Source organism: Elephas maximus, chromosome 22 (assembly GCF_024166365.1).
Source record: "Elephas maximus indicus isolate mEleMax1 chromosome 22, mEleMax1 primary haplotype, whole genome shotgun sequence".
Taxonomy (NCBI): Eukaryota; Metazoa; Chordata; class Mammalia; order Proboscidea; family Elephantidae; genus Elephas; species Elephas maximus.
In genome coordinates this window covers 34382432-34407978 of record NC_064840.1, presented here as the reverse complement: position 1 = coordinate 34407978, position 25547 = coordinate 34382432, and positions in this window count along the sequence as shown.

Sequence of the window (25547 nt, the reverse complement as noted above, 5' to 3'; positions counted from 1 at the left end):
AATGCTGGGACAGCCACACCAGCTTCAAAGAGCACCACACTAAATTCAAAACTTTTCTCAAATTTGCAAAGTAATTCTTGTTCTTTGTAAAACAACTCAAATAATCCATCAAAGAGAAGTCACAGTCTTTAGTTTCATTCCCTCTTCACTTGGAGTTCAGTCTGCGTCCTTCCAGATCTTCCAGGTGGGACCACGTTACACATTGTCCTTTTTCACTCTGTAATGCATGGTGTCCACCTCTCTATTAGTGCGCATGGGCCTACCTAGTTTTCTAAACCGCTGCACTAACACCTCAGAATGGAAGGGCCACCCCCCTTCCCTGTTACTGGGTACAGACTGCAAAGCAGAGGCCTCCCAGTGCCTGGTGCATCATTCCACAGGACCTCACCATGGACCCTTTACATTTTGTTACTGCCAACACACCCACCAAAAAGACTGTGTGAAATGCCTTCTCTCTGCAATTGCCCACATCAGGTATTATAAACCTTTCACATTTTCACCAGTCTTACTGAGAAAAAATGGTCCATCATTTTAAGCTGAATGAAATAACAAGAATAATAAAATAAATATGCAGAAGCTAGGGAATCATTTATTTCTTGTATATATATGAGATGAGTCTAGGTTCTCTCGATCACTCTCCCTTGCCCTCCTCCCATTCTCAGAAGAAGAGAAAGCAGTGTGGTGACCAGGGGAGTCATCCAGGCACTGCGGCCATGCCTGAGAGGGGAATACCTCCCATTAGGGGTCCACCTCAGGCGGCTGTGGAAAAGTGGTGGGAAAACATTCCTGAAGGATATGGAAAGCAATAGGAGATTTCAATTACTGAGGAAAGGAGGCGCCCATGACTCCCCCTCAGTCACAGCCTGCGTGGTGGGATAAGCTCTGGCCTGAAGGTGGCAGAAGGACTAAAGGGGAGAAGGTGAGCCAAGGGAGTCCTGCTGGCCTCCACAGTCCCTGCCAGCCTCCCCCTGGACAGGCCCAGTGCTAGGCCCGGGAACACTCACACCCTCAGTACCCCTTGGCATGTGGCTCCCAGCTCCCCGCTATACACTCTACCACATAGTAACTGTTAGGGATTGAACTGTGTCCCCCCAAAATGTGTGTCAACTGGGCTAGGCCATGATTCCCAGCATTATGTGACTGTCTACCATTTTGTCATCTGATGTGATTTTCGTATGCACTGTAAATCCTATCTCTACAATATTCATGAGGGAGGATTAGCTGTACTTATGTTAATGAGGTAGGACTCAATCTACAAGATTAGGTTGTGTCTTAAGTCAATTTCTTTTGAGATATAAAAGAGAGAAGCAAGCGGAGAGACAGGGGGACCACATACCACCAAGAAACAAGAGCCGGGACTGAGCACCTCCTTTTGACCTAGGGTTCCTGCATTGAGAAGCTCCTAGACCAGAGGAAGATTGATGACAAGGGCCTTCCTCCAGAGCCAACACAGACAGAAAGCCTTCCCTTGGAGCTGGTGCCCTGAATTCCGACTTCTAGGCTACTAGACTGTGAGACGATACACTTTTGTTTGTTGAAGCCATTCACTTCTGGTATTTTTTACAGCAGTATAGACATCATAAAGATGAAAGGCCTTGGCTGAACTGCAGAGTTGCCACTGCCACAGCAGCTGGACACATCTGCAACAAGCCACCACTGGAAACAAGACGCACTTAAATTATGAAGAAATATTTTGCTTAATAGTTACAAAATAAGTGAACAGACTACCTACAGACTGGGAGAAATTTTTTGGAAGCATGTATTAGATAATGGTTTAACGTCTAGACTATATAAAGAACTCCTATAACTAAAAAACAAAAAGACAAACAACCAGTCAAAAAACAGGCAAAGGATTTGAATAGACATTTCACCGAAGAAGATACACAGTGGCCAACAAGCACACTGAAAAGATGCTCGACACATCATCAGCCATTAAAATCAGTTGCCGTTAAGTTGATCCAGACTCATGGCAACCCCACGTGTGTCACAGTAGAACTGTGCTCCGTAGAGTTTTCAATGGCTGATTTTTTGGATGTAGATCACCAGGCCTTTCTTCCAAGGTGGCTCTGGGTGGACTGGAACCTCCAATCTTTCTCTTAGCAGCTAAGCACGTTAGCCGTTTGTAACTTTTGTTGCCTTAGGTGCTGTCTAGTTAATTCCAACTCATAGCAACCCCATGTGAGAGAACAGAACTGTCCCCATAGAGTTTTCTTGGCTGTAATCTTTAGGAAAACAGATCACCAGGTCATTCTCCCACAGAGCTGCTGGGTGGGTTTGAACTGCCAATCTTTTAGTTAGCAGTTGAACACAGAACTACCACATAACTCAACAATTCCACTCCTAGGTATATATGCACAAGCATATATATCAAAGCAGCAGTGCAAACAGGCACATGTAGACCAATGTTCATTGCAGTGCTATTCACAATAGTTACCAAAAAAAAAAAAAAAATGAGAACCATAACCTAGCCTTGAAGACAAAATGATGAAACAATTGGAGCTGGAAGGAAAGACCTTGGGCCCTGAAGTCATAAGCCACTCTTGTTGCCAGGTGACCATGGGTGGCTCTCCTCTCTGAGTCACATTCCCACCTGTGTAAAATCCAATGGTGGCACTCACCTTTTTGGGGTGCCAAGCAGTGCAGACAACAGTGATAACCATGCACTGGCTTCGTATTTGTGAACATGAATGTATTCTTTTAAGCCATAGGCATTTTTTGAGTATCTACATAACAACCACACATTAGGCACTGGGGGATGAAAAACAGCTTCCAACCCAGTAGGTAAGACAGATAAGCCACCAGTTCCTCCCAGTGTGCCAGGTGCTGGGATGGGGACATGCAGGAGCCCAAGAGAAGCCTGGGGGCCAGGGGCCCCACTGAGAGGGTCAGTGTCTAAATAAGACCTGAGGGAGAGACAGCAGGATCCAGAGGTGGACGGCCAGGGAACGGGGGCAATGATGACACACTGTGGCTCTAAAACTCGCACAGCTGTGTGGACAGTGTGTCTATAGTGATAACCACCCATGCCTCATGTTTCTACACCACAGGATACCAGAGGCCCTGAGAAGTGACCAGGGCTCCTGTGGACCTGCCAATAGCATTACAAGAACATGGACCAGGGATGGGGACTCTCTGAAAGACCTAGGGATAAAGTGTCAGATGTTTTAAAAAAAAAAAAAAGAGGTATGTGTATAGACAGAGAAAGCAAACACAACAAAATATTAACAATTGTACACAGTTGCATACTGAATTATTTTCTCAACTTTTCCACAGGTCTGAATTTTTTCAAAATAAAATGTTAGGGGGAGAGGAGGCTGGAAGACAGAATAAAGTACAAAGAGATCTGTTTTATACCAAGATATTGTACTTACAGCAGAAAACTCATTTCATAAAATGCAGTATTACAAGTAAAGCCATCATTTAGGAAAAAAAAATGGGGGAATATGCCCTAGAGACAGGACAGCTGAAGAGAAACAAGCAACCCTCTGACCCCTTCTGTCTCTGAGGCTTGCTCACTGAGTCATCACAACAAGCAGTGGGAGGAGCTCTGGTGTGAGGGTGAGGCGCAACAAGTGACTTAGGGAGGCCCAGTCCCTGTGTGCAAGTACACCTACCTGGCGGGGCTGTGTTAGCTTACTTATAAAGACAGGCTGTGCGTGTTAAAACGGCAACTTTTATGTTACACACATTTACCACAATACAATAAAAACTTTAAAACAAAAAGAACAACGGGGTGTAGGTAAAACTCACCTGAACTAATTGCAAGATGCAGCCAGCAGGATGTGGTGGGCCTTAATGTGTTTCCCCTTCACCACCAGGACAACCTCCTATTTTTGGTACTGGTACAACCACCGTTTTCCATGTTGGAATCCTCATGGTCTCAAGGGTCCCTTTTCCTTTCTAACCCTTGTATCTGATCAGATCCTCCAGCTCTGATTCCTTCTCCTCATTCCTGTCTCAGACAGCCATCCCCTTATTCCACTCAGTGGCCACCACCCTCGTTCAGACACCAACTGGGTTCCCTGCCTCCTGCCTCATCCTTCCCTGCTCCGTCGGCCTAGGCTGCACGGGGTCCTAAAGTGCCCCTCTGATCGTGCGATCTAACTTCTCAAGCACTGTCTCCCCACTGCCCACACTTGGGGCTCTCTGTGATCTGGCTCAATCCTCCTTCAAGCCTTATTCACTCATCCCCCTACCGTCACTAGTCCTTAAACCACACCAGACACCTGTCAACCTCTCAGGTCCCTGGGTGGCACAAATCTTTTGTACAGAGCTACTAAATTAAAGCTTGGTGGTTTGAACCCACTCAGCAGCACCATGGAAGAAAGGCCTGGCAATATGCTTCCACAAGAAGTAAAGCCAAGAAAACCCTATGGAGCAGTTTTACTCTGTAACACCTGTGGCCACCGCAAGTTGGAATTGACTCGACAACAACAGGTTTGGGTTTTCTTTTCTTCCCTTTAGTCATCCTCTGAACACCTTCTGCTTCTGTTTCTGTCTCTTATAGCCCCATACTGGTCATGGTCCAGCCCAATCACTTCTCCCTCTGTTGTGTTCCTCCACTCCAAGCAGTCTTACTACCACCAGCGTCTGGCCCCTTGAGGGCTGGAGCTTTATCTCACACACATCTCTCAGCCCTGTGACCAGTGGCATCACATGACACTGAGCGCTTAGCCTTCCCTTCCTCATCACTACCAAGGAGTTGAGAGGATCTCTTTTTCCTGCCTGAGGACTGACTGCTGTAACAGCCCCCCAGGCTGGACCCCATCCACTGTGAGCACAGCAGCCCCTTTGTCCCCCTGGGAAGGGATGGATGGGATTGACTCCATAAACACATACTCCAAGAACAAGGTCAGTAAAGCACACAGACCACCTCCTTGGGCAGACAAGGCACATTTATCAAGTACAATTGAAGGAACTAAGCCAGGTGCCGAGGGGAGTGTGAAGAAAAATGAAACCCTTCTCTCCCCTGAAGGAGCACAGCACAGAGTGCCACATACTCAAATTCAGGACCACCGATTACAACCTTGCCCAAAATGTCCATCCTCAGAGGAATGGGTGTCAACACTAGACAACAATTAAAACGAGCAAACTGGAACTCAAGCTAAAGCCATCGGCCATGGAAAAATCTCAAAGCCAGGCAGACAGTAAACAGCAAATTGCAGAATTAGTACAATTTCATTTACAAGAAGTTTGAAAACAGAATACTGTATATTGCTTACAGATAGGCATCGTGGTATAAGAGATATAAACACATTCATAGGAATGATAAATGTCAGATGTAGAAACATGACTACCTCCAGGAAGGAGAAAGGAATGTTTCATTTCTTAAAAAGAAACAAGAAAAAATTGGATTTCCACATGCCTCACACCATACACAAAAACCAATTCAAAATGGATCAATAACCTTAATGTGAAAACTAAAAACATAAAATTCTTAGAAGAAAATGCAGGGGCAAGGTTGTGAGATCTAGTGTTTAATTAAAAAAAAATCAGGTATGACAACAAAAGTTTGATCAACAAAAACCAAAATAGGTTTAAGTGGCACCTCATAAAAATTAAGTACTTTTTGTACATCCATGGATTTTATCAACAAAGGGAAGAGACAACCTACAGATTGGCATAAAATTTTTGAGACCCATATATTGGATAAGGGCCAAAAATCCAAAATCTATATAAAACTTGTACTACTTAACAATAACACAAACAACCCGATCAAAAAATGGGCAAAGGATTTCAAAAGGCAGTTTACCAAAGAGAATACTCAAATGGCCAGCGAGCATTTTAAAGATGCTCAATATCACTAACCATTAAAAAAAAACAATAATAATAACCATTGCCATCGAGTCAATTCCAACTCAATGGTGACCCTACAGGACAGAGCAGAACTGCTCCATAGGGTTTCCAAGGCTGTAATCTTTACAGAAGCAGACTGCCACATCTTTATTCCATGGAGGGGCTGCTGCTTTGGAACCTCTGACCTATTAATTATCAGCTGAACACTTAACCACTGCGCAACCAGGGCTCCTTCATTAGCCCTTACTCACTGCCATGGAGTCAATTCAAACTCATAGCTATTGGACAGAGAAGAACTGCCTCACAGGGTTTCCAAGGTTGTAAATCTTTACGGAAGTAGGCTCTCACATCTTTCTCCTGTGGAGCAGCTTGTGGGTTCCAACCACTAACTTTTTGGTTACCAGCCAAGGGAGATGCAAATCAAACCACAAAGTGATACCACTTCACCCTCATTAAAAGGGCAATGATAAAAACAAACAAACAAGAGAACAGCTGTTGGAAAGGTTGTGGAGAAAAATGGAAACCTCATCCATTGCTGGTGGGAAGGTAAAATGATGCAGCCATTGTGGAAAACAGTCTGGCCATTCCTCAGAAAGTTGAACCTGGAACTACCATGTGACCCAGTAAACCCAATTCTGGGTATACACCCAGAAGAAGTAAATGCAGGAACATAAACAGAAATCTGTACACAAATGTTCACTGTAGAACTTTGCACAACAGCCAAAATGTGGCATCAACAGATGTACCGATTAACAAGATAGGGAACGTACGTACAATGGAATATTACGCAGCCATAAAGAGAAATGACTTTCCGATGCATGCTACAAAATGGATGTGTCTTGAAAACATGCTAATAATGTAGTACACAAAGGTCCACTATGAAACTTAAGTTTCCCTTCCACACATGAACCAACCACATCCTGTCCCAGAGGCAACTACCACTACGGAGTGAAATAATTCAGCTGCGAAAGGACAAATGTCGTGTGATCTCACTTACACGAAGTAATGTACAGAAACCAAAAGTTATTAATGGGAGGGGCGAAGGGGAAATTTTTGTTTGGGGGGCATTGAATTCTTGGTAATGGTGGTGGAGTATGTGGGAAAAGGACAGTGACATTGGTGGCACAGCACGAGGAATGTAATCAATGTCACTGAATTGTGAATGTAGAGGCTGTTGCATTGGCAAATGTTTTGGTGTGCGAATTTTCCCCACCATTAAAAAAGAAGAAGAAGAAGAAAAAAACATTAGGATTTGATAGGGAGAGGTGGAAGGTTAATATCTGTACTTTTCTGTCTGTTTGAAATATTTAATAATGAAATTCTCAAACTTATTTTTGAATAGGATTACATTCACATGATTCAAATTCAAAAGGTACAAAAGGCACTTCAAAGGGACATCTGGGTTTCCTCCAACTGTTTTATATTGTAAGTGCAGTTATCGCACATGCAGCAGTTATCTGAGGAAAATTTCCTACATACAGAACTCCTGGGTCGTTATGTAAAAACGGTGATCTTTAATTTTAATGGATATTGCCAAACTACCCTCTAAGAGGTTGTACCAATTTATTCTCCCACCAGCAAAGTATAAGAACCTGATGTCTACTGTCTAGCTCACCAATAGTGTTTCTTTTTAATCACTGCTGATCTAATAGATGAAAAACAAAACAAAACAAAACAAAAAACCCAGCACTTCAGAGTGCAACTACGTTTCTGTAAAAGACAGTATTTAAAAATAAGTCAAATGCTGCACAGCTTTGTGAGTCCTTTCTGATGTGTGACATCCTGGAATAAAGAATGCTCTTAGGAGCTCACTCACTGAGTGGCACCCTGGTCTCCCTACTCATTTTACAGGGAGTTACTCTATCCTGAGGAGCCCTGGTGGTGCAGTGGTTAAGTGCTTGGCTAGTAACTGAAATGCTGGCGGTTCTAACCTTCCAGCCTCTCTGCAGGAGAAAGATGTGGCAGTGTGCTTCCATAAAGATTTAAAGCCTTGGAAACCATATGGGGCAGTTCTACGCTGTCCTATAGAGTTGCTCTGTGTCAGAATCCACTTGATAAGAATGGGTGGTGGCAGTACTCTATCCTGAAGGAGCAGTGGTGACACAATAGTTAACCGCTCCGAAAGGTTCGCGGTTCAAACCCACCCAGCTGCTCAGCAGTAGACCTATATATCTGCTCCAGTAAAGACCACAGCCTAGAAAACCTGATGGGGCAGTTCTTCTCTGTCACATGGGTTCGCAGTGAGTTGAAATCCACCCAAGGGCACTCAACAACAACTCTATCCTGAGGCCCTTCCCTAGATTAATCCAGCCCCATAATATCCCAGATTCCAAACATCACAAGCAAGTCCCCTCCATTCCGTGCTGCTGAAAGCTTAGGGGGTACAGGAAGTTAGTTTTATGCTGGAGCAGGTGCAAACTGATGGACCTAAAAGGAATTTTGATGAATTAATGGACGACAGAGTCAAAAGCATTTAAGAAGAATTTCCGACTCAGCAACCATTTACCGAAGTCCTCTGTAGGGCTCCCCCAAAACCGGGGCTTTTGGCAGCATGAAGCAATGGCCACAAAAAAGCGAAAGGGGGCAGCTCTACAAGAGGAGATGAGGGAGTGGGTCTTACTCCCTAAGCTGGGGAGAGTTCTGGAAGGAATTCCTCGGAGAGCACAGCTGGAGCACGTAGAAGCAGCCAGCCCCCGCTGCTCCTGCCCATGTCTGTTAGGTCCGCCCAGGATTTCAGGCCCAGGAGGTTTTACGCTGACAGCGCGACCCCCGACTTTTCGCAGGAAAGGGGCGAGCTGGCGCGGCTGGGCTCCTCAACTGCAATCCCAGGACCCCCGCGTCGGGAACATGCTCTGCGCCCGGTGATGCCCCTGATGGCGGCCTGGGCGCGCGGCTGAGGAAACGGTGGCTCCTCAGGCCCAAGACCAAGGTGACACGGAGGCGGCAGCCCTGAGCTGCCCGCCTGTTGCGGGCCTGGCCCTGCAGGGCTGAGGGTCGGGGCCCGGAAGGCCAAGCTTGGAAACACCAAGGGCAACAAGGCCGGGACCAGGCCACCGCAGGCGCGGAGAACTTGGAACCTGGACCTCCTCCTGGCGGTGACTCCACCCAGCAGCGACTCCGGCCCCGCCCCGACCGCGCCTGGAGGTCCTGCCAGCCGCGCCGCCGCCACCTTCAGGTCCTGGGCTCACCACAGGCCTCCGCCCCCGCGCCTCGGGCCGCGCCCACTCCCGCCCTACCAGGCCGCAGGCGTCGCTGGCCCGGGGTCCTTGCTTGCTTGCCCGACTGCCTGCAGCCGGCGCCTTATTCCTCCCGGCCCGCTGGCCCGCTGGCCCGCCGGACCCGCGCCTAGCAGCTCACCTGGAGCCCCCGCAAGCCGAGGCCACACTCGCGGGAGGAGCGCGTGGGAGGAGGCCAGGGGGACGCGACTCGAGCGCGGGGGCCGGGGCGCAGGGGCGGGGAACCGGATCCAAGCATCACTCCCACCGTGCCTGCAGCTGCACTGGATCTCTCTGTTGTTGTTAGGTGCCCTCTACTTAATTCCAACTCATAGCAACCCCATGTGAAAGAACAGAACTGCCCCCCATAGGGTTTTCTTGGCTCTAATCATTAGGAAAACAGATCACCAGCTCTTTCTCCCACAGAGCTGCTGGGTGGGTTGGAACTGCCAATCTTTTAGTTCGCAGTTACAGGTTTAGCCGTTTGTGCTGCCGGGGCCACTTGTTTGCACTTTAGGCAGATAGAAATCAAAACCACAATGAGATACTGCTTCACGTCAACCAGCATGGCTTAAGATCAAAAAAAAAAAAAAAGGAAAATAACAAATATTGGTGAGAATGTAGAGAAATTGAAACCCTCATCCACTGCTGGGGGGAATACAAAATGGTACAGCTGCTGTGGAAAAGTTTAGTGGTTCCTCAAAAAGCTGAACACAGAACTACCGTAACCATATAACTCAGCAGTTCCACGCCTAGGTATGTATCCACCAGACTTTAAAGCAGCAACCCAAACAGACACATGTAAACCAATGTTCACTGCAGAACTAGTCACAATAGCTACTAAAATAAAACAAATGAGGGCCATAACCTAGCCTTGAAGACCAAATGATCCAACAGAATTGGAGCTGGAAGGGAAACACCTTGGGCGCTGAAGTCAAGAGCTGCTCCCACTGCCAGGTTGCCTTGGGTGGCTCTCCATCTCTGAATCACATTCCCACCTGCATAAAATGAGATGGTGGCACTCACCTTTTTGGGCTGCCAAGCAGTGGAGCCAACAGTGGTAACGGTACGCTGACTTGCTATTTGTGAACATAAATGTATTCATTCAAGCCACAGGCATTTTTTGAGTATCTACATGACAACCACACATTAGGCACTGGGGATAAAGGACAACTTCCAGCCGAGTAGGTAAGACAGATAAGCTACCAGTTCTTGCCAGTGTGCCAGTTGCTGGGATGGGGACACCCAGGAGCCCATGAGAAGTCTTGGGGGCCAGGGATCCCACTGGGAGGGTCAGAGTCTAAGTAAGACCTGAGGGAGAGACAGCAGGAGCCAGAGGGTGCATGGCCAGGGAAGGGGGGCAATGATGACATGGGGTGGGTCTTAAACTGCGGAAAGGGATAAAGTGTCAGATGTCTTTCCAAAAAAAAAGGGATATGTGTATACACAGAGAAAGTAAACACAACAAAGTATTAACAATTGTATACAGGTGTACGCTGAATTATTTTCTCAAGTTTTCCAAATGTCTGAATTTTTTCAAAATAAAATGTTGGTGAGGAGAGGGTTGGAAGACAGAATACAGTATAAAGAGATCTGTTTTATACCAAGATATTGTACTTACAGCAGAAAATTCATTTTATAAAATGCAGTATTACAAGTAAAGCCATCATTAAAAAAAGAAAAAGGGAGAATATGCCAGAGAGACAGGATAGCTGAAGAGAAACAAGCAACCCTCCAAGCCCTTCTGTCTCTGCAGCTTGCTCACTGAGTCATCACAAGAAGCAGCTGGAAGAACTCTGGTGTGAGTGGGAGGCGGGACAAGTGACTCAGGGAGGCCCAGTCCTGTGTGCCGGTACACCTATCTAGCAGGGCTGTGTTATCTTACTTGTAAAAACAGGCCGTGAGTGTTGAAATGGCAAATTTTGTTACACATATTTGACCACAATAAAGTAAAAAAAATTAAAAACAAAGAGAATAACAGGGTGTAGGTAAAACTCACCTGATGTAATTGCAGGACAGAGCCAGCAGGATGCTGTGGACCTGGATGTGTTTCCCCTCCACCATCAGGATGACCTGAAAGAGGATCCCACTGTCCAGGAGGGCCATCAGCCCAAGCAGCAGGGCCTGGGAGTGCTGTGAGCTCCTGTAGGTGTTGCTGATGCAGTGTGGGTGCCAGGGCTGCAGAGGCAACTTGCTGAGCTGGGTGAATGCCTGGTCCTCTGCCATCCTGGCAGCCACACAGACCTCACCACCGTGGCCGTCAGCTGGTAAAACAGAGGGCACTAGGGATGAGCAGGGAGGCAAGCACCCACACCATGCACAGACTGGCCAGCTCACCCCAGAGGCACCTGTGGTGCACTTTGCTCCTGGGGGGAGCGCTTCCAGCTCACCTGTGCTTTCCCCATGGTCTCAAGTCTACTAATGCGCTCTCCCCTCCCACTTCTGATCAAAACTTAGACTTCTTCCTGCTGACCTGTGTCCCTTTATCTCTCAGATCCTTTCTCTCATTTTACCTTCAGCATTGCCATAAGATTGAAGAGGTTGAGAGACAGACACATGTGGGTCAGAGTGCCACCCCTCTAGACTCACCACATGACCTTTGGTTCCTCAGCTGTACAGAGGGAGACAAAAGCCCCCATCCTGTTGGGGTTCTGGAAGATTAGTAAGACAATGAACATCAACACTAGCACACACCAGGTTTTCAAGAGCTCACCCTCCCTCCCGCTGAGAATAAACAAAATTGGGAGTTCTCACCTAGAATGGATGCATAAAATGACAAGGCCTAAGTGGTGGTCAGGAGACTCAGGGAAGGCTTCCAACACTGCATGCAGGGGTGGGCTGGGGCTGGAGGGGCACGACCTGCCTTCCTTTACCAAGATTCTGAGAGACAGACCCAGTAACTTTGACTAGACTTGGTACATTTGAGATCAACTGTATTGTGTTTCAAATTCTAGGTTGTTGTTGTTGGCCACTGTCAAGTCGGCCCCAACTCACAGAGACCTTATACACGGACAATGGAACAAAACAAAACACTGCCTGGTCCTGCCCCATCCCCATGATTGGTTGCAGATCAAACCATTGTGATCCATAGGGTTTTTGCTGGCTGATCGCCAGGCCTTTCTTCCTAGCCTGTCTCAGCCTAGAAGCTCTGCTGAAACCATTCAACATCATAGCAACACGCAAGTCTCTACTGACAGACGGATGGTGGCTCTGAATGAGGTACTTTGGCCAGGAATTGAACCAAGGTCTTTTGCATGGGAGGAGAGAATTCTACCACTGAATCTCCACCTTAATATGTTCAAAGAATGATTGCATGCAAAGAATGATTTGAATAGGAGCCTCAAATACCTAATCAGTAAACAAATCTATTAAAAGCATGTTTTACCCTGGACTCCAGCCAAGAAGCGACTATAGGCTGTGGGCATGAGAGCTGTGAGCGTGAGGACTCTGGGCAGGAAGACTGCGGTAATGAGGACCGCAGGCAGGAGCACCGTGGACTTGAGGACTGTAGGCATGTGCACTGTGTGGTACTGGTAGGATAGCCGGTCTCAGGACAGGGAAAGGAAGGGCTGTATCCTCCAAGGCCGTGAATATACACTTCTCTACCTAAATAACCCCCCTTCCCCAACCCCCAAATTTATTTCTTCTCTAATTTTCTAGTATATCTTTAAAAGGAAAAAAAAAAAAAAAGTGTTCTAATGTAAACCCTGCCAGAAAGAAGAGGTTTCCCTCCATTCTCAGGGGCCTCCCCCCACCTCTTCTGGACATGCTTTAATTCCACCCTGGACCCCCTCTCCATCCTACCAAAAAAAAAAAATTTCCACTGAGTTGATTCCGACTCACAGCAACCTTACTGGACAGAGTTGAACCACCCCATAGGGCTTCCAAGGAGTGCTTGGTGGATTCGAACTGCTGACCATTTGGTTAGCAGCCAAGCTCTTTACTACTGAGCCACCAGCACATCCCACCAAAGGTGCTCAATTCTCCCCAGCTGTCCTCTGAACCTACCCCCTCCACAGCTTGGCACACAGTTCTGCCTCTCCTCCTGGACTTGGATCCTGTGCCCATCCACCCGCTCCTTCCTCCCCACCCTGGACTGCCTTGAGCTTTCTTACCAAGGTCCCTGAGAGGACTGGAACTGAGGTATATCACCGCTGACCACCCCTTTCACTCGGGTTTCTCTATTGCCTTGAAACTCTCCTATGGCAACTCTCTCTCTGACCTCCTCCCTTCACCCAACACACCCTGCTCCACACCCTGCATTCCCAATGGCATCTCCAACTCAACACCTGATCCAGAAAGCAGCCCTCCTGACTGTCCTATTTTTGCTACTGGTACAACCATCATTTACCAAGTTGGAATCCTCATGGTCTCAAGGGTCCCTTTTCCTTTCTAACCCTTGTATCTATCTGATCAGATCTTCCAGTTCTGTTTTCTTTTCCTCATTCCTCTCTCAGACAGCCATCCCCTTATTCCACTCAGTGGCCAGCACCCTCATTCAGACACCAACTGGGTTCCCTACCACCTGCCTCATCCTTCCCTGGTCTGTAAGCCTAGGCTGCATGGGGTCCTAAAGTGCCCCTCAGATCATGCCACCTGACTTCTCAAGCACTGTCTCCCTACTCCCCACACTTGGGTCTCTCTGTGATCTGGCTCAATCCTCCTTCAAGCCTTATTCACTCATCCCCCTACTGTCACTAGTCCTTAAACCACAATGGACACCTGTCATCCTCTCAGGTCCTGGGTGGCACAAATAATTTCCACGGGGCTCCTAACTTAAGCTTGGTGGTTTGAGCCCACCCAGCAGCACCCTGGAAGAAAGGCATGGTAATATGCTTCCAAAAAAATTACAGCCAAGGAAACGCTATGGAGCTGTTCTACTCTATAATGCATGTGGCCGCCACAAGTTGGAATTGACTCCACAGCAAAATGTTTCCCCTCCCCGCCGTGGTCATCCTCTCAACACCTTCAGCCTCTTCTTCTGTCTCTTATAGCCCCATACTGGTCATGTTCCAGCCCGATCACTTCTCCCTCTACCATGTTTCTCCACTCCAAACAGTCTTACTACCACCAGCGTCTGGCCCCTTGAGGGCTGGAGCTTTATCTCACACACATCTCTCAGCCCTGTGACCAGTGGCATCACATGACACTGAGCGCTTAGCCTTGGCTTCCTCATCACTACCAAGAAGTCGAGAGGACCTCTTTTTCCTGGCTGAGGACTGACTGCTATAACAGCCCCCCAGGCGGAATCCCCATCCACTGTGAGCAGAGCAGCCCCTTTGCCCCCTTGGGAAGGGATGGATGGGATTGACTCCATAAACACCTACTCCAAGAACAAGGTCAGTAAAGTGGGCAGGCCACCTCCTGGGGCAGACAAAGCATATTTATCAAGTACAATTTAAGGAACTAAGCTAGTCGCCAAAGGGAGCGTGAAGAAAGATGAAACTACTCTCTGCTCTGAGGGAGCACAGCACAGAGCGCAACATACACCACCCAGGGACTCCATGATAGCCACAAGCTCTACATTTTGCATGATTAGCTTTTCAGGCTTTTTGCATTGCCAGTTTCTCTTCTCTGGTGAGCTTTGCAGAGCAGCTTTTCCTAACCAAGTCATCTCCCCTCCCACTCCATTCCGTTGCCTTCAGAGCACTATGATCTGTTTGTCTGTCTCCCTCTTCTAGAACACAAGTTCTGTGAGGGCAGGGACCTCAGCTGTCTTGTTTGCAGCTACAGTCACAGAGCTTAAAAGAGTTCCCGGCCTGATGTTGGGGTTCAGTAAACATTTTCTCAGTGAATGGGTGAGCGGATGAAATAGGTAGGCAAAAGAAATAGGAGAGTGTGGTGTGGAAAACTAGCCCTGAAATCCAGTACACCTGGGTTCAAATCCTTGTTCAGGCACTTATAAGGGGGGGCTAGTGATCTCATTTTGGGAAACTGAGGCTCAGCAAGGGGAAGCAACTTGCCCAGGGAGGTGTAGCTGGCCTGGAGCAGAGACAGAATCCCAGGGCCAGCCTGTCTCCCCTGCCGCTGTGCTCTTCCCACCACACTCACTCTGTGTTGCAGTGAGTTCCCTTATGTGGCCTTTAGTCATTGGCTTCTGGAAATTGACCTTAGGGGATTTCCTAAATTGCCTGTTCCTGAGAGTTTTCTGGAGCCCTGGTGGCACACTGGTTAAGAGTTTGGGTGCTAACCAAAAGGCAGACAGTTAGAATCCATCAGTCATTCCTTGGAAACCCTATGGGGGGCAGTCCTACTGTTGTATAAAGTTGCTGTCAGTCAGAATCTACTAGATGGCAATTTTTTTTTTTGAGGGTATGTTACTTTAGCATAGTTTGGCTAGGAAGCCCTGCTCAATAATTGCCAAAGAGCCTGCCTGGTAACTGACAAAGGAGCATGAAGACTGGCTTATATAAACACTAGACCATGAAGCCTCAGATGGTCTTCCTGGATGGAAGCAGAGCTACCTGTATAGGAGCTGAGTTGTCCAGGGATTGAGTGGAGCACAGCCGAGAGCTGCTGCACTGATGAAGAGCTGCTGCACTAAGAGTTGTAGGTACTGGGCCACTAGAGAGCTGAATCAGCTCAGAAACAGCAGCCAGCTGGGAGAAGGGTGACTGATGACCCGCTGGGAACAGCGGGCAGTGTCTGGCCCAGGATAGGTGAGGGAGGTAGAATGGAGGAGCCTTGCAGAGAAAGAGCACAAGGCGGAGCCAGCAAAGGGCTGTCTGTGGTCTGATTAAAAAGCAGTACCGGCTGAGAGACATCATGGAGCATTTCCTGGTTGAAAAGCTTCCTGGTTGGTGAGGGTAAACATCACTTCTTGGGAGGGTAATGTATTCTCTTGAGAGAGTGAAGCCCTGCACTGAGACCCCTCCTGGACCTTGCTGTATGCATTTCTTCATATTTATAGCCTTCTCTGTTAAATTAAAGTTGCTATAGCAGGTATGGTGCTTTGGTGACCTCTGTGAGTCATTCCAGTGAATTATCAGAAGTAGTGTGGCTGGCTGGTGTAAGTACAGGGGGCGGTGTGGACCCCAGTACTCACAGCTGGTACCCACTGACCTAGCTCTGGGTGGCTGGGGATGAGACGACCAAGCCCTGGGTAGCTGGAGATTAGACAGCCAAACCCAGGGAGGCCGGGGATGGGGTGGCCAATCCCTGGGTCGCCAGGGGTGAGGTAGAAGAGCTTCCTGGGCAGCTAGGGTCTGAACTGGCCAGAGAGGAGAAACTGAGATTTTCAAATGAAGCGTGTGGAATGAGATACATTATCCACCACACAATTTAGCATTGGAGGTGGGCGTTCTTGGTCTCCCTGGACTGGCTTGTGTAATTGGCACTGAGAACAGGATAGGATAGCGTATCCTTATTTAGGCATGGGAGATAAAGCCCTGGACAGCTCTCTCTGCCCCATGAAATTGACCCTCTGGTGGCCTCTCTCCCAGGATTCTGGGCTCTGCTCTGCCCTGAATCACCCTGGGACTTCAGCAAAGCTCCCTCCCTCTCTGGGCCTCAGTTTCCCCACCTTGGGAATGAGGAGGTTGGAGGATCAACCCGGAAGGCCTATTGTAGCTTCGCATCACTGGGGTTCTAACGTGGGGGTGAAGGGAGCTTGTTTTTGGAATCACCCCCCAATTGGTATCCTCCCCCTTCCCCACTGGCCTGTGGCCCACCCAGACCCAACTCCTGCCTCAATGCACCCATGTGAGAGCAATCCTAGGCTATTAGCACTCTTCCTTTCCTTTTTTCTGGTTGCCTCCAGGAGGGAAAGACAGAATTCAGAGTATCCCTGGCCATATGCCTGGGAAAAACAAACACTCAGCAATGCCCTCTGCACAAAACCAAGTCAGCACCGGTCCTGTGAACAGCTCCTGACCTCCAAGCTCTGGCCCTGCCAAGTAAGCTCCAATCTGGGCTTTGCTGGGTAGGAGCATTCCTAAGTCTTAAAACTACCTGGGGAAGCCATGGCACTGGCCCCATTTTATAGATGTGGAAAGTGAGGCTTAGGGAGGCAGTGCGGCTAGGAAGCACATGGCTAGGACGTAGCAGGGCTGGGATTCAAACATACAGCTGTCTTTTCCACCCTTATAATCAGTTGCCATATCCTAGTCCTTCTACCTACTAGATGTGTTTCCTTAGGCGACTCACAGTACCTCTCTAAACCTTAGTTTTGTGACTGATCAAAGGGGTGATAGGTTGCATAGGGCTACGGGAGGACCAAACAAGGTTATGCACGTCATGTGCTGAGCACAGAGCCTGACACACAGAGAGCCCGCAATAAACATTAGCTGCATGCAGACCACCACCTCTGTCTAAAACCTTGCACAGCCTTCTTCTATTTTAAATATGGTCTTGGCAGGACCATCACCTGTTCAAAGGGTTAATTTCTCCTGCCTGGTTCCCACAGTAGCCACTTTTGTTACACCCAGCAGACCTGTCATATTTTGGGATACCTCTCTTTCCTGCCAGGCTGTGAGCCCCACATGAACCTTGTGTCTTCCTGGATTACAGCTGTGGTGCCAAACCTACTCCAGGTCTGGCACACCAAAAAAAAAAAAATCTGCTGCTGTTGAGTCAATTCCAACTCTCAGCAATTCCATAGAACAGAGTAGAACTGCCCCATAGGGTTTCCAAGGCTATAACCTTTTTTTTTTTTTTTTGTGCCTTAAGTGAAAATTTACAAATCAAGTCAGACTCCCATAAAAAAATTTATAAACACCTTGCTATATACTCCTAATTGCTCTCCCCCTAATGAGACATCGCACTATTTCCCTCCACTCTCTTGTCATGTCCATTTGGCTAGCTTCTGACCCCCACTACCCTCTCATCTCCCCTTCAGACAGGAGATGCCAACATAGTCTCATATGTCTACTCTATCCAAGAATCTCATTCTTCACCAGTATCGCTGTCTATCCCATAGTCCAGTCCAATCCCTGCCTGAAGAGTTGGCTGTGGGTATAGTTCCTGTCTTGGGCTAACAGGCAGTCTGGGAACCATGACCTTCGGGATCATTCTAGTCTCACTCAGGCCATTAAGTCTGGTCTTTTCACAAAAATTTGAGGTCTGCATCCCATTGGTCTCCTGCTCCCTCAGAGTTTCTCTGTTGTGTTCCCTGTCAGGATAGTCATAGGTTGTAGCTGGGCACCACCTAGTCTTCTGGTCTCAGGCTAATGTAGTCTCTGCTTTATGTGGCCCCTTCTGCCTCCTGTGCTCATAATTACCTTGTGACTTTAATATTCTTCATTCTCCTTTGCTCCAGGTGGGCTGAGAACAATTGATGCATCTTAGATGGCTGCTTGCTAGCGTTTAAGACCCCACTCTCCAAAGTGGGATCCAGAATGTTTTCTTAGTAGATTTTATTATGCCAATTGACTTAGATGTCCCCTGAAAGCATGGTCCACAAACCCCTGCCCCTGCTACACTGGCCTTCAAAACATTCAGTTTATGCAGGAAACTTCTTTGCTTTTGGTTTGGTCCAGTGGTGCTGACCTCTCTTGTATTGTGTGTTGTCTTTCCCTTCACCTACAGTTGTTCTTATCTACTATCTAATTAGTGAAAACTACTCTAACTTCCTCCCTCCCTCCCCCTCTCATAACCATCAAGGAATATTCTCTTCCCTGTTTAAACTATTTCTCCAGTTATTATAATAGTGGTCTTATACAATATTTTTCTTTTTGCAGCTGACTAATTTCACTCAGTGTAATGCCTTCCAGATGCCTCCGTGTTATGAAATGTTTCACGGAATCATCATTGTTCTTTATTGATGCATAATATTCCATTGCATCAATATACCATAATTTATTTATCCATTCATCCATAGATGGGCACCTTGGTTGCTTCCATCTTTTTCCTATTGTAAGCAGTGCTGCAATGAACATGGGTGTGCATATATCTGTTTGTATAAAGGCTGTTATTTCTCTAGGATGTATTCCAAGGAGTGGGATTGCAGAATTGTGTGGTGATTCTATTTCTAGTTTTTTAAGGAAGCCCCAAATCGATTTCCAATGTGGTCGTACCAATTTACATTCCCACCACCAAGGCTGTAATCTTTATGGAAGCAGAATATCACGTATTTGTCCCGTAACGAAGCTGGTGGATCCGACCTATGGACGTTTTAGTTAGCAGATAAGTGCTTAACCACCTTCAGAGGAGGTTACTGGAACCTCTGATGAGGATCCCAGAGGGGGAAGCACTTCCTCTTCTGACCTGGATTATGGACTGGAAGCCCTCCCACCCACCCACCCAGTGCATCATCACCGCTAAAGCCAACACTCAGTGGAGGGAAATTAATGAAGTCCAGACCTTCTCAGAAGACTGGCATGGGGCAGTGAGTCTATCATTTTGGCTGGACACTCCGACCATGATAACCCTGAGCACATCTGGAACTGAGAGGAAGACACTTGTCCCAGCATCTAGGAATTCTTCCTTCAGGAAGCACCTCCAAATTATAGGGCTCCCTGACAACTTAATTGGCATGGCTCAGAACATATGGGAGGCCATGATCAGGGTAGACTAACTTGATAGGCATGAAGGTGGCACAGATCATGATTCTCAAATACTAAACTACTACCAACCTTTGACCCAGTGGGGTCCCTTGGCCACTTGCTCAGATCCAAGCTCATGTCACCCACTGTCTCTTCACTACCCTGGAGGTGACCTTTACCTCCTCCAGGGTACCCTTATGATCCTAGTATTGGCAGCTGAGGTATTTAGGAGTGCCTCATGAATTACTAATCTGCAAATCTGCCCTTAAATTGGTTCAACTAAAGGATGATCTCCTACAATTACAAACTCCCATACTGCAACCACATAATAATATTCATGCTTCCTCTACCCGGAGTATTGTTGCCAATGGCCGGCCTGATTGGAATGGCCCATCCTAACTTGGGATAGTGGCATCCTCCAACCCTGTACCATAGACCTGTTGAGTCCTCACTTCTTGTCCCACTCCCAGGGACAATCACCCATTTACAAAATTGGTGGTATATTGAGAAGCTTACAATTAACAATATTTCATGGCACTATTGTAGCTCTGGTGGTGCAATGGTTAAGTGCTTGGCTGCTAATGGAAAAGCCAGCGATTCAAACCCACCAGTGGCTCTGTGGGAGAAAAGACCTGGCAATCTTCTCCGGTAAAGTTTTCAGCCTGCGAAATCCTATAGGGCAGCTCGACTCTATAGTATAGGGTCACTGTGAGTCATAACTGAATCAACGGCACACAATAACAACAGGTGGACACTGGGGCCCATGTCACTGTTATTCCAGGAAACCCCTATAAATTCAAAGACAGGCAAACCTGCAAACTTTGCAAGGATTCTCAGGCAAAACTTGATTGGCACAGTCTTTCTGACCAAGCTGCTTGTGGTGGTGGTCCCTTTATCTCTTAAGTTCCCTATTGAGGGTGAGGGTGCCATGACAGCAGTTTCTGCATTGCCATAAACCTATGTCCCTGGCACTATTGACTGATCTGCCAAACAGGAGCCCATGATTCTTCTACTACTGATAAATGTAATGAATATGCACCAATGTCATCTGAAGTAAAGTACTGAAGTTCTTTGTCCTGTTATTAAAACTTGCTATAAGAGTGTGTGACTGTGCCCACTACTTCCTCCTTGAATAGCCTCATTTGACCCATGCTCAAGCCAAATACCAATGAATAGTGCTTGACAGTTGGCTCCAGAACTCTGAACACTCAGGTGCCATCATCAAAGTTTTAATACCCAGTAGAACTGAACTACTTGAGGGCATGCAAAACGCTCCGGATTGCCACACTGTGGAGATAAACTTTGCTAATATATATGTTTTATTCTGTCCCAATATCAGAGCTCCAGGCGCCAATTTGCCTTCACCTTTGAAGGAAATCAGTATATCTTTACTGGATAGCCAATGAGCTCTATTTATAGCCCTGCTATTGCTCATAATCTATTGCACCAAGGCCTGCATGAAGTTAGACTGCCTCCTGCAGGCTGTGACATTACCCAAACCCAGTGCCATTGAGTTGTGACATTACATTGATGATATTCGGCTACAGGGCCCCTCTGTGGGGAAAGCCCGAGAACACACCCTACCCACTATCTATAGTTGAGGGGATGGCTATTGAATCTCACAAGATCCAGGCACTGGTGACCACGGTTGAATACCTTGGAATAATGTGGTCATCTGAGGGCAGGCACATCCCTGCTCCTGTCACCCCCCAATTCCTTCTACTGTGTCCTCCTCAGACCCTCTACCAACTCTACCACTTGTTGGGACACTTTATCTTTTGGTGACAACATACATCACATTTTTCAGTACTTCTCCCAACCCATTTATCAGGTAGCCCATAGGCCCTCATTTTTAATTGGTGGGGGGGAACCCCCAGAAAAGGGAACTAAAATTTACACAAGCCTTTCAACAGGATGGAAACCATGGTGGTGTAGAGGTTAACTGCTACGGCTGTTAAGAAATCTATGGGGCAGTTCTATTCTGTCCTATGGGGTCACTATGAACCAGAATCGACTTGAGGGTACTGGGTTTTTTTTTTTTTTCCAACATGATGTACGTTGGGTGCCCCCAGGCACCAGATTCAGACTTGAGGCCTTGACCATCAAGCCTATAGTAACCTCTGGACAAAGACTGTCCTAAGTGGCTAACCACGGGCTTTTGCACTTGGAGGCTCCCTATGGCAACCACCCGATATATGCCCCTTGAGCATCAGATTTTAGCTGACTACTGACAGAGGCTTTCAGTGGCCCCCAGTCAGTGGGGCCTGTACACAGGTTCACATCTTATTGTGGGTTCACAATAACACAAACAGAGGCTCATCATTGCACTGATGCCTCCCTGGTAAAATGGAAATGGCACCTTCAGGAAAAGGAGTAAATCAGACAAGATGGGCCTTCCCAGATTCCAAAGGATGTATCAGTCTCTCGCTGACAGTGATGACTCACCTATTGTTGCCCCATCTAGCTATGTGGGGAACCCTCTGGATCTAAACACCTGGCACGGTAAAGGGAATCAGCTTATATCCCTGAAAGTAGCGCCCCTGTCACATGCGATAGTGGCTGTTGTTGAGCACAGCATTCCACCCTGCCTTTCATTACAGATGGGGCTTCCACTGTGGCACAACTGGCCGCACTTGAGGCTATGTCCTTGGCTATAACAGATGCCCTCAAGTGCCTTATGCCTGAGACTTGTATTTTCACCAACATTCAGGCGATAGGAAATGGGTGAGCTCTCTGGTCTGCCAATGACATCTAGACACTTTCACCATCCAAGAGAAGGCCTTATGGGAGCCTCGATGTAGAAGGAACTACTTCCATAGGCCATGCCTGTCTCAGTCACTCACTTTCCTACACAAAGGACCCTAGCAATCCTACGGTGGACTCACAGCGAAAATACACAGGTGGACCTCACTCCCCTAAAGGACACACCAAAATTTCCATGCACCTTGGAAGGTTGGTCACATAACATCTCTGGCCACAGGGAAACTCAGGCCTTCATAGACGGGCCTGCCGCATAGGCTTCAATGGGCCCTACGCTGTGCAAAGCTGTAACAGACGCCTGAGCTTCATGCTCTGAGACCACACACTGGCGGTATATGGGCTGGGGGATTGTTTCACAGGTCTCAAGACCTTAGGAGAGTTGGCATGGAAATTACATTGGCAATTTGACACCTTCTGCTGGGGCCACGTGTTCTGCCCTGACTATGACTGGTTCCTATACAAGATTATGCTGGCTTTCACTTCACACCAACCTACTAGTCTACCAGTGAAACCACTACTGGTGGTCGAACTGAGGACATACTGGTCCCCTTTCATCTCCCGACATAATAGATTCCTACCCAGGATCATATTTTACAGCCCAAACAGTACAGATCTGGGCAGTAGAGCAAGACCTTCAATGAAACTTTCATCTGCCCTATAGCCCTCGATATCTGAATTCATAAAAAAAAAAAAAAGAATGCCTCATTTAAAGGACCTCCCCCTTAAAATTACAATCTTAAAAATGGGTCTCTCAATACCCTCAGAAGCCAATATATCTAAACTCTAGTCCTGAGGGATTACCTAACCCCCACATCAACTTCCTGACTCATGAGGGGATGGCCAGCAATCCACTGGAGTGGTGGTGGAGGGTTCTGCCAAAGGGTAGCAGCTGCTGGGCTGGGAACTAGGCCCACATTCCAGGTATGGATAAATGGAAATCTGGGTGGGGCTCAGTTTTTTGACCTAAGCCCCCAATCTATAAACAAAAACCCTGTGTTTCTCCTGCGCAAATGCTAATTCCCCTTTTAGGTACCTAGGGTTGCTACCCCAGACCCAAGGGGCCTTCCCCCTAGATTCATTAGCAGAGATGACTCACCCCAGTCCAAGAGCTCGTTGCTGGAGATGATGTCACCTCAGAAGACATCATCTCCACTCAAGACATAGACACTGGAAATGACCATGAGCCAACTGAGCAATACTTTAGCCAGTGACTTTTCCCTGGGTTCACCACTGGAGTCTATACCAGACATTCCAGGTACACATCATTTGGCCACTCAGTCTGGAATCCGACCCCTGATCCTGATATCCTGTGCACAAGAATATTTTTACACCCAAATAGCCATGTGTCTCGAGACCATCCCTACCTCCTTTGAACTTCCCTGCACAGCCGCGAGTACGCATCTCACAGATAGCCTTAAGTGCTGTACGACCCATTTGGGAAGCTAAACACTGCCCACTTAATACTTCTCGAGTAATACCACCAAAAGTCCAGGTATGCTCTTCTGTCTCCCTGAACCATACCTGCTGACTTTCCTTATCTCTGTGCATTACTGAAGCATCTCCCTGACTACTATTGACCACCTACCACCCCCAAGAAGGTCCTTGAAAAATCGGCCATTGAAAGCCCTATGGGTCATAGTTCTACTCGTGACAAACATAGGGTCACCAGGAGTTGACTCAGCAGCAACTGGTTTTCGTGCTGGTATTTTAATTAAAAATTTAATTAATAAAAGATAGCAGTAGTGGGAGGTCAGAAATAGGACCCAGTTTGGATGGATGGATAGATAAAGAGATAGATAGATAAGATAGATAAGAAGCAATATGCAATAAAGAATGAATGAAAAGTTATGTTTCTGGGGGAAAACTCCATAGCTGACATCATTAGCTAACAAACTCCATAGGGACCGAAAAGTTAAATGTAAGAATAGAAACCATCAAAGTTTAAGCAAACATTTATATGATGTTTAGGTGAAACAGGAATTTCTCTAATAAAAGGCTCTATTGAACTAAAATATAAGCTAATCAAAAACAAGCATGTAAAAATATAAGCCAATTGATAAACTGGACATATGAGAAAAGATTAATATCCTTAACACTTGAAGAATCCTTACAACTCAATATTAAAAAAGTGAAACAAGTCTCCACCAAGCTCCTACTACATGCCAGGCACAGTTGTAGGCACTGCAAACACTGGAGTAAGTAAACAAAAAGTCTGTCTTCATGAGGTTTCCGGCTAAACAAAAAGTCTGTCTTCATGAGTTTTCCTGCTGGTCTGGGAGATAGACATTAAATAAGCAAACAACAACTCCGTGTGTGTGTGTGTGTGTGTGTAATTTAATGCCAGGTTATAATAAGTGATAGGAGCATGGTCCAGGGAAAGAAAAATGTGACAGGAATCAAAGGAGCAAGGCAGAGACAAGACCTGAGGCAGGCAAGGACTGGATTGTGCAATCTTTGAACTCATTTTACAAGCCATTTTCTATCACTTCATATTTTCATAAATATAATTTCAAATGCCAGCCTATTGGGTGCATATACTAAGATTGCATAAGTATAGTAACTGTTCTCTTAGAGTTGGATGTGGTGTGGTCCAAGATCCAATTTTGAAAGACTGTAAATAATGTTCCAGTGTTGTAAATTACAGTCTATAATAACTTCACGGATAAACAGATTATTGCATTTAGGAGAAACAAAAAAGTGGTATGTAAAACAGTAAGTGAAAAGTGATAAACAAATGGAAGTTTCTGGAAAACTGACGGATTAGCTTTTGATAGAGAATGCCAGTTTATTTGACCTTTTTACCTCTAATCAAACATGTTTGGTATCCACTTCTTTGTCCCTTTTGTGAATTTTGTTTACATTCTGTTTTTCACATTTTTCCGCTGGGGTTTTTTCCCATCAAATTTTACAAACACATTCATAAAAAGATAACCCATGCCATGCAGTCTGAAACGAGTTTCTCCTGTGGATTCGCCCTTTCACTTATGGCAAAAGTGAAGGTGGCAACGCCAGTCCAGTGACTGGCAGACATGGGGCTTAACAGAGTCTGTCTATTCCTTGTTCATTTACTCAGGAAGTTCTGCACCCACAGAAATCTGGCTTACGGTGATTTCTGCCCTCCAGACTTGTCCATCTATGCCTGTGATGTCAACAAGCCACTAACAGCCCACATGCCTGAGCTAATCTCCCCTTCATAGTGTACCCGAGGTGAGGAGGGAGGAAGAACTTTTATTGCAAGCATGCAAGAAGGAGCAAGGAGGTGTACACCTCAAATCTAGCTCCCTGAATTCAGAGG